At 32.0% G+C, this 16,472-nt stretch overlaps 1 protein-coding gene across 5 annotated transcripts in view; it reads right to left on the minus strand.

Moving 5' to 3' along the window:
* ADGRD2 (adhesion G protein-coupled receptor D2) overlaps positions 1 to 16,472 on the minus strand; it is a 234,253-nt gene that overhangs the window by 145,967 nt on the left and 71,814 nt on the right. The window lies entirely within an intron of this gene.

Raw genomic sequence — 16,472 nt, forward strand, 5'->3', positions numbered from 1 at the left:
ATTTTGAATGTGAGGGTTGGGACACACACACACACACACACACACACACCAACAAAAAAAGTTAAGCCTTGACTATTCAGTTGAGCTGTGTTTGGGTTCACAGATCTAAGAACGTCCCCCTTGACACACACACACACACACACGCACACACACATCAACAAACAAAAGTTAAGCCTTGACTATTCAGTTGAGGATACTGTGTTTGGGGTTCACAGATCTAAGAACGTCCCCCTTGACACACACACACACACACATGCACACACACACACCAACAAACAAAAGTTAAGCCTTGACTATTCAGTTGAGGATTCTGTGTTTGGGGTTCACAGATCTAAGAACGTCCCCCTTGACACACATTATATACTGTAATACACCTCGGACTTGTTCCTCTAGTGTCCACAAAGGTGTATAGTCGGAGGGAGTGAAGGGACAACCCATTGCTCCCATGGATATTATCTGCTTAGTTTTGTCTTTTGTAATTCCTGTGAATAAAATGAACCTAAAATCTCTTCCCCTTCCAAATCATATATTTTATAAGTCCAAGGAACCGTATCTATTACATCAACAATTTTAAAAAGTTATTTTGTCCATCGTTCAGTAAAACCTTTTTCAAAATGAGATTTCCACCGACATATATTCTTACGATATCACCAACTTTGAACTTATGTTTTCTGACATTAATCTCTTTTTCATATTTTAATTTTGTAAATGTTTCTGATGGTTTCATATTTGTTGACGTGTGAATCGTGTCATTATACTTATCCACAATATCCTGAATAAAAGATGACCATTGTTGTGAACCGAGTTGTGTGAATTTTTTATATAGTCTCTCTTTTAAGGTACGATTAAAACGTTCAACAACAACTGCCTTCCCTTCATTAAAGGTACTGTATAATGTAATACGGTTATTTTTTAGAAAATTCATAAACGTCTTGTTATAAAACTCTCTACCCTCATCAGTCCACAATTTTTTAGGTTTTCTCTTACTTTTATTAAATATCTGTTGAAAAGCTAACATAAGAGTATTACCTGTTTTGTTTTTTAAAGGGACAACCCACGCATATCTACTCCTCAAATCAATAACGGTTAAAGCATACTTGTACCCCTTATCATTATTGAGTTCAATCAAATCAGCAGACCAGATATAATCAACTTCCTTGGAATAAACTTTCCTTCTCTGAAACTTTGTGAATATTGGTTTATGTAATTCATCAGCTAATTGCTCTTCAGTCTTAATGGCATCATTAGAGCCTATAAGTTTTTTGAATTTCCAAGTCCAAGTTTCAATTTAGCACTGATCATCTTCTTCACAATGAACCGATTAACTTTTTCTCTCAAGGTTGGATTTTGTATCAGAGACAAATTATACAACATTTCTCTATCGGCTTCATGCTTTTCTTCCAACGTTGTGGTATTCCCATAATCAATATCGTGTCTCATGCACACTTCATCAACTCTATTGATAGGCTGACTCCAGGATTTAGGATTGTCTGCCTAATCTAATCTTTTATCCAAGTTTGTGCCTGGACCACAGAAAGAATACCCTGGGGAATGTAATTCCCCTGGTATTCCAGTAGTTGTAAATTTACTTCCTGATAAAAACTTTTGTATATCTCCTCCGAGTTTGTGTTTGGAGATAAATTGATTTTTTTTTGAACCACACACCGAACATATACCTTTTTGTATAACCCTGTTATTTTTACTTTTAATATATGAAATATTTTTAGTATTAGTTTTCTTTTTACATTTGAGACAATAACTCATTTATTTATGAGAAAAATTCCTGCAGAGTGCAAAAACCTTTTTAGTTTCCAACATGCACATTTGAATCTTAATTTTTAAAACATAAAGAATCATTCGAAATGCCTTCACTCTCTCCTCCATTTATTTCAGAAAAAACTTGAATTAAAATGAATAGCTTGTCGATGCCAATAGTTTTGTCGAAAGTATTGCAAATAGACTTGTTAATTCTTTGTATTCCTCCTCGGTGGGTTGAGTTATTTTCTGTAATACCTCTATTCTTTTTTGAATCTCACTGGTTTCCATACTATAATATTTATTTATTCTCTCTCTTTCCTCCCTCTCCCTCTTTTCCTTTTCCTCCTTCTCTTTCTTCTCCCTCTCCTCCTTCTCCTTTTCCTCCTCTTCCCTCTCTTCTTCAACTCCTTCCTCATCCCTTACTATCCTTGAATCGCTTACACCCCATAGAATATTATACATATATTCATCAGGATTTCTTGTTATTCCTGTATCCAAAATAATTTTTTACAACAGGAAACCAATAAAATTTCTTTTGAATTTCTAAAAGAGCCTTACCTTTTCTTAACTTTATAATTTTTTCATTATTTAACATTCTAATTAAATCTAAAGTTGTCGGTTTATCAACATCAGCATAATGCCAATCTTTTATTGAAAATACCTCATTCTTATGTTGTAGAACATATTTATTAAAATACCGAATACCCTTTTCTTGAAGGTATGATTGGACACAGAAATGATAATTTTCTTGAAGCCTTCTTGCTGTCATTTATGTATTAGAAATATATGTTAGAATAATATTATGGCACGAAACACCTCCCCATCTTCCCATAGTTAAATCATTTTGTATTTCCTTACTTATTATATATAATCCTGTTTTTTCTGTTTTCATGAGATAAACAAGGGCAAAACCATTATTATATTTACCCTTATTAAATTCTTTTATTTGTTGTTTACTAATCGTGGCTCCACAAAACTCATTCTCGATCCCAAGTGGATAATATTCTTCCTTACGAGACTGATTTAATTGTTCCAGGTCTTCGAGGTTAATTTTAAATGACCAATTATACCCTAAATCATTCATATCATACCCCCATTGTTCTATTCTCATGCAAACGATACGCCCTTCTTTATAAAAATTTATTTTAATTCGAACTGTGAATTCTGTATGACCTGGAGATAATATCAACACTTCTGTATCTTTGGAATACACAGCCGTTTTATTTAAGGATATATATTGTGATAAATCGCTTAATCTCACCAAGTCATTCGCGTCAGTCGGGCTTGGATAATTTTTTAATTTATAAGCATTTTTCATGTTAATATTTTTGGTTATATTATATTTATGTCATTCAGCCTGTGCCTTTGTGTAATAATTTGATAAATCAATATCCAGTTCTTGAGATACACCAAAGATAGAACCATCTTTACCAACATAAGTCATTTATATTAGATTAAAAATAACATCATAAAATTTTTTATTTTTGTTGAGTTGAAATAACACATATAGACATAATTGACCACAACACTTGGAATTTAATTCTTGGACTTGAAATGTTTGATAAACACCATTCTGTAAGAATTTTATGACTTCAACAGGTGGTGGAAGACCAAAACTGTCAAAATAATATTTGTCTTGACCATTAAAAATACAAACCCAATGAGAACCGTTCCCATTATTATCTTCTAAGTTCATAATAATATTCTTTGTATGTTTCGGTACATTTGTTAATTCATCTCTCATACAAATAACCACATTATGAATTTTTAATTTCTTACAATATTTAACAAGTTGCAAATTTGATGTTGTATTCTTTCCAAATTTTTCCAACCACTCATCAATGCTCATTTATTTATTAGAAAGATATAATCCATTACCTCTTTTCATTAATTTTACACCTGCTTGTGCAATAGAAGAAAGCATATCTCCAACTAACAATCTCGCTTTATCAGGCAGACCTTCAAGTTTTTCAGCAAAATCTACAATTACGCCACTTCCACTAATTTGTTTCTCCAACTCTTTGTTATGTCTTTCCAATTCTTTTTGAGCCTGGAGTTGAGCCTTCCTTTCGTTGGCAGTTTTCACCGCTGTTGAAATACCACCCGTCAATGCTCCAACCGCACTTAAACCAGCAAATAAAAGAATTAGAAATGGGAGAAATCCTCCACTCGTCTCTCTTATTGAATATTTTTTCAACATTGGTTTTGTCATTTTAATTTTAAGTGAGCCAGTGTCATTCAAGATTTTAACCTGTTCTCTTGTGAGCAAAACATCAATTCTTACTGCTCCTTTTCTCTGAATTGTATTAACGTTAATCGTACAAGGCTTTTGATTTTGAACACAAGATGATAGTTTATGAAGATTGATTTGATTAACATATACCCCAGTTGGTACTTTGCCACTCATTTATTTAACAAAAAATTATGTGAGACTAATCATCACACCATTATCTGTATTAATCTGCAATTCTGTTTCTTCCAAAAGCAAACAATATGTATCAACTTCTTCACTCTCTCCTCTTTCAATGTATAGGGAAGTATCCACTCGATTAGATTTTATAGTTTCCTTTTGCGCGCTCAGGTCAAACGCATAGATTGTATACAAACTTTTAAATGCTGTCATATCCAAAATAGGTTCTTTATTTCCATTACTTTCACACACCTTTTGGTAAGACTTGTATGCTTCAGCAAAATCATTTTTTTCCCAATTAATTTCCAATCTATCTCGTGGATAAAATGTTCCATCTAGAGAAACGCGAAGTTGTTTCACCTTAGCATTATCACTCAATGCATTATTCTTATCAGTCCCAGTATCACCATCTGGCTTTTTAAAAATGATCCACAGATATCGTGGCTTTCCTTCCAGAACACCCAAATTCCACGTGTAAGTAGTTTGGTTGAGTTTAACGTGTTGACATCTTCTTTTGAGGTATGATACACTGAGTGGTTTCTTTGAGTTAAGTCTTCGATTCAACATCTCTTCTGTTTTAAGATTAGGAGTATATTCACTGATATACCAACTCATCTCCTCAATTACAAATTTATTCTGTTCACCAAAAGCACTACCAACACCAAAAAGCAATCGATTTTCATTATCATTCCTCTGAAGTTGAAATCTAATTTTAAGACCATACAGAACTTTATCATGATCACAAAATCCAAATATACCTTTAAGAGGAACTGCCACAGTAAAACTATTTTCTGTTTTTGTATCATCATTATACATTCCTTTCCTTTGAGTATATCCAGGGTCTGTGTTTGTTCCCGTTGACATATCAGGAATAAAACCTTCGACAGACCCCTTTCCCATTCTATCACTGAATGTATAGAGTGTAAATTTTATCATTTCAGATACAGCAGAGACATAATCAACCGCTTCAACTTCTTGTGTTCCAATATACAAACGCACACTATCAAACATTTTCCAGAAGAAATCATTTACAAGTGTAGCGTTTGTGTTATTCCCAGCTTTAGTGAATTTAAATTTACACAACAAGAAACTTTCGGAGAGATTCAAATAGGTTTGTTGATTATTTATTTCAAAACTTTTTGTACCATTCGTATTCCAGTCTGTTCCAGTTATTGCATTTACCTTGAAGTAATCTTCTTTTTAGTGGAGTTTGAGATAATAATAGTATCATCCAAATCATAGATACTATCAATTGCTTCCATACTTGTATTTATTTAGGAAAAAGATGTTAAAACTTTTGAAACCCTGATCCAAGTATTTGAATTATTTTCTGTCGTTCTTGGGGGGACAACTGAGTTTTGCCTTTCTTAATTTCTTTTATTGCTTGTAATTTATGAGATTCCTTCTGAGCATCTTTTATACTCTTTACAGCACCTGCTACATTTCCCACAGCAGAAGCAGTTGAACCAATTAGATCTTTATGTTTAAGAATAGTTGAACCAATACCCATTAGAGTATCAATTATCCCATCTCCTCTAAATTGATGTCCAACACCCCTTTGTCTCTTAGGTTTATAGTATCCTCTACCAAGATACATACCTTCACCCTTGTAGTATGGAGAAAGGAACATCCCATCCCCTGTAATTATTTTATATTTTCCCAACTCGTGTTTCCTCACAATAACCATCGTATTTATTTATTGAAAAACTTCACGTAGGTGAATTCTGATAGATATAACTTCTCCATTAAAAGAAATCACACGATTATCTTGGTCGGTTATCCTAAAATTTACTCTGTGTATGGTTTTTCCTGACACAGGGAGATAAACCAAATTTTTGGGTTCCATATTGAATTTATAACCAATTGGGGTTGAGTATGCGCTGAATGAAAATATTGTATTTGTTTTTTTTCCATCATTATAAGCACCATCAATCAAATCACAGTGAATTAACACTGAATTTATTCCTGAGGATATTTGAATGACATTATCACTGTAAAACGTCCCATTAGTTTCAATCTTTTTTGAGGAGAAACCCAATAACTCTCTAAATGAATTATCAATTGTGAAATCAACCTTGTAGTTATTTTTAACTTTAATCGTTGATTTTGAAGTATGTTTTTGAATGTTTATAACAATATTTTTTGGTTCATCACCCTGTTCTTTCATAAGACGAGCAATTTCGGAAGATATTTGAGAAATCTCATATGCTCCGGGTGAGACTGTTATCGTTTTGTATCCACTTCCGGGATTATAACTAAACTTGTCATTTTTATCAGTTATATTAAATAAGGTATTATAAGTTTCCATAGACAATAAAGATGCCTCATATTCTTTTGTTGTGTCAAGTTGTAGTGGGTATGGGAATGAAGATGTGTGGTCACTTGTGAAATTGAAACTAAGGATTGTGCTTCTCATCTTATTTAATATGAGATAAAATGTCTTTATATTGAGATTTATTAATTATTTTCATGTTCATCAACTGGTCTAAAATGGCTGATGCTTCATTAAAACAATTGTTATTTCCAGCCTTCTTACTGCCTAACAACAACAACAGTCTATTAACTAATTGCGATGGGTCATTTGGAAGAAAACTAACACCTGAACCAAGGATACTTAAAGCCTGAATAATGTGTTTCTCCTTCTCATTCTTCCTACTTTTACCAGAAAGAATAACCTTATAATTTAGAGTGTTCAGCAGATCAATATATACTCTATCATCATTATTTTCCATATCCAATGGTTTATCAATATACTTTGATTCATCCCTCACAGTTGAACCTTGTCTTCCATCTTTTGTGAGAAGAAACATTAATCTCAGAGTTAGTTTAACAGGGGGTTGAGCAGAACCTAAGAACCTTAATTCATCATTAAATATCAATACCTTTTCTTGAACAAGATGAAATATTGCTGGTTGTTCTGTTGGAATGAGTCCTGCTTTGGTTTTTGAATCTGCTGAATATTCATTGTTTTGAACAGCATTCACAATATAATCAGGGGGTTGATTAATCTCTTCCAGTTGTTGAAATAATTCTTCATCATGATATTCTAATTCTCCAATATGCTCTAATTCTTCCTCCGTCATTTGACTGAAATCTTTTAACATTTGAAGCTTTCTGGGAGTATATTCTACTGTGGGAACTGTGGAAACATCTTTCATTTTTTCTTGGGAAGTTTTTAAAAGTGGTTTAAAAAATTTCTCTTGTTTTCTTTCAAATGCTTCTTCGCCCGTTAGTTTCTGTCTGCGTTTCTTCTTTATGTCTTCCTGTTGTTTTACAACTTTCAAAACCAACTCTTGATGTTCCTGAAATCTTCTTGCTCTTTCTTTTGCATCCATTTATTTATTGTAAAATATAATTTAATGTATTGTAAAGATCAACAGGGAAATTTTCCTTTTCTTCATCATTCAAGTAGATGTGTTCAAATAAATCCTTTTCTTTAAATATTTCATCAAATTCTTTATTAACATTAATGCGAGTTATAATTTCTTCTTCACTCAGACTTGCATCTCTGCTTTTCATACGTTTGCGTTGAGTTTCTTCATCAACATCAAAACCGAATGATAAAATCTTCACTCCGCTCAGATGTTTAATAATTTGTCTCGTTCCTTCTGGATTAGTTTCTAATATCCCAACACCACCAGATTTTAGTTTCCTTAACTCACTCTTACAATGTGAATATTTTGTTGTACCAAGAGAAACCTCCTCAAACATTTGACCTTCATTCCTCAATCGCATATGTTCCTCCACTGAAATATAGTGATAATCTTCACCTTTTACTTCTCCAGGTCTTATTGCTCTAGTTGTTGTTGATACAATGCGTATCACAGGGTGTTCTTTAAGTAAATTTACAATATTCTCATTTGTACTACACAAGAACCTTGATTTATGAAAGTTTTTTCCAGAAGCAGATTTACCCACAAGATTTATAATAATAGTTGTCATTTATATATGTAATTGTTTATAAAACAAAAAATATATCCCTTAATATCTCATCTTGTTTCACAACAATATATTTATATTTTTCACTCGTGTGCTTCATGTAATCCTCAAATTTCTTTTTACTACATAATGTAGAACAATTATCTCTCCAAAAATTATTGATATCTATTGAATTTAACTTGAATAAAATAAAAGTATTAGCATTGTTTCTGATGGAACGACGAGGAAGTTGAAAGTACGATTGACTAAGATAAATACAATTACAAGAAGAATGTCTCCCTCTTGTGTAGTAGCTGTCCATTACCGTTTGGTTTCTCTCATTAACACAATCATCAAAGATAACGAGGTTCTTTTTTGATTTATCCAAATCTTGGGGAGACGGTATATCATCCGTATTATCACTAAGAATACAAGTTATAGGATTTGATTTCTTTTTACATCTCTGTGTATCACAAAATAGTTGAATTATATCTTCAATGTTATAATCATTTAGGTTTTTTTGGCGTTTAAATAAACCGATTATATCTTCTTTTTGAAGACCAGCATTAAAACCTTGTGAGAGTAGTTGATACTCTGGTTGAAAACTCGACTTTGTGAAAATTATTAAATTATCATAATCTAAAAAGTTGGGAGTGAGGAGCATTTTTAAAAGTAAGCAGGTTTTTCCACATCCACTTGAACCAACTATGAGACATCTTAATGAATTTGGGAGATTTTTATGGTTGTTAAATTTTATCTTATTTTCCCAAATAGGTAAAAAATCATTCATTTATATATTTGGAAAACAGGTTATTTAATTTATTATTGGCTTTTTTAGAAACTCTATATTTTATCCTAAGTTCAGGTTTAATTTCAAGATAATCCATTATTTTATTTATACAATATCTTGTGTTGATATTTCCCTGAAAATTACATCCATGAATAATATATAACAACAATCCTTTGAACATTTCTCTTATACGTTCAGTTTCTTCCCTTGTAAGGAAAGGTGTGTTATCACCCTCATACTTTACATTCATTTCTCTAATCAATCTTGTAAAGTAATTCATTTTTGGTGTAAATCTAAAAGAATTATTTTCCTTTTTATATTTTTTATTATCATTAATTAGAAGATAATCACAGAATATACATTGTTTATAGGCTTTTGACTCTGTGTTTAATCCCTGTCTTTCACACGCAGGACAATTCTCAAATTTGTCATATGGAGAATCAGGAAAGTCTAGCATATTTATAAAGTAAAACTTTACTTCAACTGAAATTCATCTATACTTTTAATAATATTACCATCGATATCGATATACTTTTTTTTCATTATCAGATTCAACGACAACATTTTTTATATTAAAGGTAATTTTAAAATGATCGTTAATTACTATTGAACGAAATGTCATTTCACCTGATATATTAACATCCTTTATTTCATCAGGATTTACATCTTTAGGGTTGTTGAAAAAAATACAAATTTCTCCTTGCATATTACAGATGGTCTTATCTTTTCTTTCTAAAGCTTCATCCATAAGGTTTTTGTTTTTTGATACTTTTTCTTGTTTCATTGCTTTTTCTAGTTTTGAATATATTACTAGAAGGAGAGGAGAAACTTTTGTTAGAGATACTTTAATTGATGTTCCACCAGGTATACTAAAAGCCCTTCCACTGAAGGAAATTGAAGAACTCATATTATTTACCATAATAGTTTTTATCCAATAGTTGTTATATTTATCTTTGTTCAATTTTACATCCTTGACATATTTATCAGTATCTTTAACAAATGAAGAGATTGATTGAAACTTGTCTTTTGTGTCTTGAAACATTGTATTTATTAAGTGAAAAAGTTGGAGGATAAAATGGTTTTAAACACAGATTCACCTGTAAAACAAACGAAATTTTCATCAAGAAAATTTTAGTTTAAGCAAAGATTTATTATATAAATATGGTGAATACAACATACTGCGATGTTTGTAATCACGAATATAAACATTATAGAAAACACCTCCAAACCAACAAACACACATTTAATCTGTTTCATAAAATATCTCCTCTTGAGTTGGAAAGAAAACATTGTGATATCTGTTCAAAGGATGTTTTGAAGAGTAGTTATAATAAACATCTTCAATCACAAAAACACAAGAAAAATGATTTTAAAGTAAAGGGAGACTATTATATTGAAAACACTGATGGGGCATTTAAAGGACATATAAAAATAAGGATTTTTCAATTTGGAGAACCCGGTCCATCATCAATAGCTGAATCAATTGAAATAGTGAAACCCGATGTTGAAAAATTTATTAAAAAGACATTAAAAGAAATGAAAACTTTAAAGTTTTATATGGGAGTGAAAATGAATATGAAAAGACAAGATGAAGAACAAACTCCTTATATGAGAACAGATCTTCATTTTATAACATCATTTCAAGATTTTTTGAATAGTGGGGTTTATGAAGAACTATCAAGACAAGAGGAGGATGTTGATAATACAGTGGTAGGAAGTGGATTCAATATTAAAAAAATCATCTTTTTAGATATACACATTCTAAAATCAAACCCTCTTAAAGCTTCTTCTTCTATTGAATTACCAAAAGAAATAAAACTAAAGAAGGCAGTTGTTAATATTAAGAACAATGATAATAAATGTTTTCTCTGGTCTGTTCTTGCTCACTTACATCCACCAAAATGTAATTCAGAAAGAGTAAAACAATATATGAAATATGAGAATACCTTGGACATTAAAGATTTTAAATTCCCAATGCTACTAACAGATATTCCTAAATTTGAGAAAAAGAATAATCTTTCTATTAATGTATATGGATTAACGGATACAAACAAAGTTCAAATATTAAAAATTTCAAACAACTATAAAAATGAAGAAACACACATTGATCTTTTATATTTTAGTGTTGGAAAGAATTCACATTACACATACATCAATAATTTATCAAGATTAATCTCTTCTCAGGTATTCAGAACAGCAAACAAAATATATCCTTGTAAGCGATGTCTTAATTCATTTCATACAAAAGAACGATTAGAACAACATTCAAAATATTGTAGTAATCATAAATCAGCTGTAATTACAATGCCGAAACCTGGTGAAAAGATTTCTTTTGAAGATTATAATAAATCTATCATGCACCCATTTGTGATATACGCTGATTTTGAGTGTATCCTTAAAAAGATTAATACTGCTTCTCCTAATCCAAAAGAATCATATACAAATAAATATCAAAAACATATTCCTTGTGGTTTCTGTTATTATATCAAATCATCTGTTGGAGAAAAGTATAACAAACTTGAACATTATCGTGGAAAAAAAGCTTCACAAGAGTTTGTAAAACGATTAGAAAAGGATTGTATAAGACTCACTAAATTAATGAAAGAAACAAATGAACCGATGAAATTAACCAAAGAAGAAAAATTAGAATTTAGAAAGAACAATATCTGTCATATTTGTGAGGGGGAAATTAAGGAGTCTAAAGTTAGGGATCATTGTCATCTTACTGGTAAATATAGAGGTCCCGCTCATTCCTGTTGTAATCTTAATTATAAATTACCTTCTTTTATTCCAGTCTTTCTTCACAACAGCGCCAACTATGATACACATCTATTTATAAATGAACTTTCAAAAACACCAGGGAATATTTCTGCCATAACAAACACAAGTCAAAAGTATATTTCATTTACAAAAATGATATTCACAAAACCTATAACTCGTATTCGGTTTCTTGATTCTTACAAGTTTATGGGAACACCACTAGCCTTCCTCGCATCAAATCTAAGCTCCACGGACTCTTTTCCAAATCTTAATTCATTCTTTCCAAAAGAGGAAATTCTCACTAAAGAGGAAATTCAGATTAAAGAGAGAATTCAAAGTAAAGAGGAAACTCTAATTAATGAAGAAATTCTAACTGAAGATGAAATTCTAATTATAAAGAAAATTCGAACAATGAATGAAATTCTAACTAAAGAGGAAATTCTGATTAAAGATGAAATTCTGATTAAAGAAGGAATTCTTACGAGAGAGGAAATTCAAACAAGGAATGAAATTCAAAGTAAAGAGAAAATTCTTACAAGCAAGGGAATTTATCCTTATGATTATATGGATTCATTTATGAGATTTAAAGAAACACAACTTCCATCAAAAGAAAGTTTCTATAATAACCTTTATGAAGAAGAGATAAGTGATAAGGAATATAAACACGCACAAGAAATATGGAAATTATTTAAGATAAAGAACCTTGGAGAATATCATGATTTATATCTAAAAACAGATGTTTTATTGTTAGCTGATGTGTTTGAAGCTTTTAGATCACTCTGTCATAATAAAAATTGTTATGGATTAGACCCTGCCCACTATTTCACAGCTCCTGGTTTAGCTTGGAGTGCAATGTTGAAAATGACAAAACAAGATATAGATTTAATCAGTGATGTTGATATGCTTTTGATGATTGAGAAGTCTAAGAGAGGTGGAATATCACAAGTATGTTCAAAAAGATATGCTAAAGCAAATAATAAATATCTTCCAAATTATGATAGTGAAAAAGATAGTAATTATTTGATGTATTTTGATGCTAATAATTTGTATGGATGGGCAATGTCTCAATCTCTGCCTTATGGTAAATTAGAGTGGGTGGAAGAAAAGGATTATGAAAAGGCTTTGATGAATATTGTTATTTCTTCTCAAGAGGAATTGAATGACGAAGAAGAAGGTTATTATTTTGAAGTTGATTTGAGGTACCCGAGTGATCTTCATAATAAGCATAAAGACCTTCCTTTTGCATGTGAGAAAGAAACCCCAAAGAAAGAATGGTTAAGTGATTATCATAAAAGTTTTAATATTAAAGGTAAATCAACAGAAAAGTTATTAACAACATTCTATGATAAAGAGGGATATGTTTTGCATCAGAGAAGCTTAAAACAGTTTTTGAGAGAAGGATTGAGAGTAGCTAAAATTCATAGAGTTTTAAAATTTAAACAAAGTCCTTGGGTGAAAAAGTATATTCAATTCAATACAGATATGAGAGCAAATACAAAAGTAAAATTTGAAGGGGACTTTTATAAATTAATGAATAATGCTGTATTTGGAAAGACTATGGAAAATGTTAGAAACAGGCAAAACATTAGATTCGCAACATCTTGGAAAGAAGCTTCGAGATTGATAAATAAACCAAGTTTTGAGAGAGAAGAGATTTTTTCAGAGAACTTTTCTGCAATTCATATGAAAAAGGAAAGTATTGTAATGGATAAGCCAATTTATATTGGAACAGCAGTTCTTGATTTATCAAAGATATTGATGTATGATTATTTGTATAATGACTTAAAGAAAGAGTATGGTGAAAATGTTTCATTGTTGTATATGGACACTGATAGTTTTATCCTAGATATAAAAACTGATGATGTCTATGAAGATATGAAGAAAAATATTTGAGTATATGATACAAGTAATTTCAGCAAGAAGAGTGAGTTATTTTCCAAAAAGAATGAAAAGGTTATTGGTAAGTTTAAGGATGAGTTGGGTGGAAAAGTAATGAGTGAGTTTATTGGATTGAGAGCAAAGGCATATGCTTATAAGTATGGTGATCAGATTGATAAGAGGTTAAAGGGAATAAAGAAATATGTAATAAAGAAATCAATAACTTTTAGAAATTATTATAATTGTTTGATGAATAAGAAAGAAGAATATAGGAAAATGAATACAATAAGAAGTTATAAAAAAACATATATAGTGAAGAAGTAAATAAAAAGGCATTAGGAGCCTTTGATGATAAGAGATTTATTTTAGATAATGGAATAGATTGTGTTCCATATGGATATTGTATGATAGAGTGAATAGAATAGATTGTGTTTTAACGATGGGAAGATGGGTTAGGGTTTGTTAAGGGCTACCGCCGCGTTTTTTCGCAATATATAAATGGTTAAACCAAGTATTAATCAAACTAAAGAGTGGAGAAAATCTCAGTCTTGGTATATAAATGGAAAACATAATGAATGTGAAAAATATCAAATAAGTCTTATTGAAAAAATAACTAAAACAAAGGTAAATAAAACAAATAAGCGAATCAATTTAAAAACTAGTAAGTTAGAGGATGTAAAGAAAAAAATGAATATCCTTGAATGGACTGAAAACTTTGATGGTTATCAATTGAACAATGAAAAAACAATTTACTATAATCTCAAAATGATATGTGGCTCAGGAGGTGGTCAAACAAGAGCATTAAGATAAGTTTATCATTTCGTAATGGCACAAAAGGGGTATCTTAAAAAATATAAAGATTCAAATGTTTTGTTTTTCAATATTTTACATGGGGATTATTGTGCAAAGAAAATTAAACTATTGAAGGAATTTGAGAATGAACAAATCTTTATAGGTTCAATGAGTGAGCTGTTCAACCCCCAGGTGTTCAATTCAATGAGGTTCAACCTCCAGGTTAAAAGGGGAGACAAATAAATATACTTTGGGATAAAACGGGGGTTTATTTTTAGGGAAAAAAAAATAGGAATCGCTGAAAATCCCCCATTCATTTACATAGGGAAAAGTGAGCCAGAATCAGTATATTCACCCTACTTACATCCTTTAAAATCTTTATTTTATTTCAACTGAATTATATGCTTGAACAATGTAAAACACAAATCGCCTTTTAATTACTTTCAAAAACGTTCCGTTTAGCAGGACTTGTGAAAATATTCACGCTCTGAGTGCAGAGTAACGATGAGAAAATCTACTCCGTCATGCCCCGAGGACTGAATAACTGTTTGAGATTCTGACAAATATGGTGGTGCATCGCGCTGTGTGGTTACGATCACGCCTGTCATGCAAGGCTCCCGAACAAAATGAACACAGATTGTGCTCGGAAACACAAAGAAAGAGTTTAAAAGACTCTTTCCATGTCCTTTTTCAAAACGCTGCTTGGGGTAAGGTGTTCTACAAACTCCGGTTTTGCTGAAAGTTTTTACAGTGTAATCATGTTATTATCACGCCAGAGACTGCAAGGTGCACTGTAATAGTGTACTTTTAGGGAGGTGTTGTCGTCTAAGCAAGTCAAACTGCAGCGGTTATCAATTTGGACACTTCAAATAATTCAACATTATTCTCATTCCCATATGTAATGATAGTAGAGATCTCAATGATGCTTTCTCACCAATCCTGGAGATAACTGAGCAGATGTGTACGTGGATAATGAACTTGGCATGATAAAACCTACATTCATATTATTTCAATTTCACTCTATTCCTCACTCACCATTCACTGCCCTCACTCGCCCACATCCCAAGGAATACCTCTGGCTACGGCTTCCTCTGCACTCCCACTTTATGTTTATATGTGTGTTGAACCATCCACCGAACAGTGATGACTCCATTTACATCGCGCTCTCTGAAAACATCGATCAACATCTAGCCTCTCATCCCAACTCTCTCTTCCTCATGTGTGGTGACTTAAATTGTCATAATCCCAGTTGGCTGGGTGGGGTACCTCTCTCACCTGTCATGGCACTTCAGCAAAAGACTTCTGTGACTCATTGGGACTGACACAATTTGATAACTTCCTGACCCGGATCTCAACCAACGGTACTCCATCTCTTCTGGATCCGATTTTGACCAATCTCCCTCAAAATATCTGCTGTTCTTCCTCTGCTCAAATCGCTTCATCTGACCGCGTGCTTGTCAAAGTAGACATTTATCTGGCTGTAACTAGAAAACCACCTCAGCACCGTCGAGTCTGGCATTTCACTCAGGCCGACTGGCAGGGACTTCAAGCAGCCATCAAACTTCGAGACTGGTCTGCCATTGCTACCGTCAACTTGTCCTGGAAATTCTTTCAAAGAATATATATATATATATATATATATATATATATATATATATATATATATATATATATATATATATATATATACATATATATATATATATATATATTCTTTATTCATAGATGTTTTATGTTTTATGTTAATCCTAACAACCCTAACCCTAACCCTTGTGTCCCAAACCTATTGCTTTCTGTACCTACCTTACCCAGTCTCTCCCAGCTGTTCCGGGAATCTGTGTCCCCTTCTCTTGAAAAAGTGGGGACGAGCCTCGACATTGTATATAAAAAAAAAACTTGCTGTCAAACCTCGACTCCAGACTGTCCAGACGGCATCATCCCACGTGTCCTAAAAACCTGCTCTGGTGCTCTTTTTCACCCTCTCTCTGGTCTTCTCACCATCTCATTTTCTCAATGTCATCTACCTTCTGCTTGGAAATCAGCAAATATTACCGTCCTGCATAAAAAGGTGCGAAAACATATCAATCAGCCTTCTCCCAATCATCAGCAAGGTTCTGGAATCCATCATCGCTTCAGACATTAAATCCTTCCTCTTCGCCAATGGCT

Source organism: Eptatretus burgeri, chromosome 5 (genome assembly GCF_056783735.1).
Source record: "Eptatretus burgeri isolate ZD-2024b chromosome 5, Ebu_testis_v1, whole genome shotgun sequence".
Classification (NCBI taxonomy): Eukaryota; Metazoa; Chordata; class Myxini; order Myxiniformes; family Myxinidae; genus Eptatretus; species Eptatretus burgeri.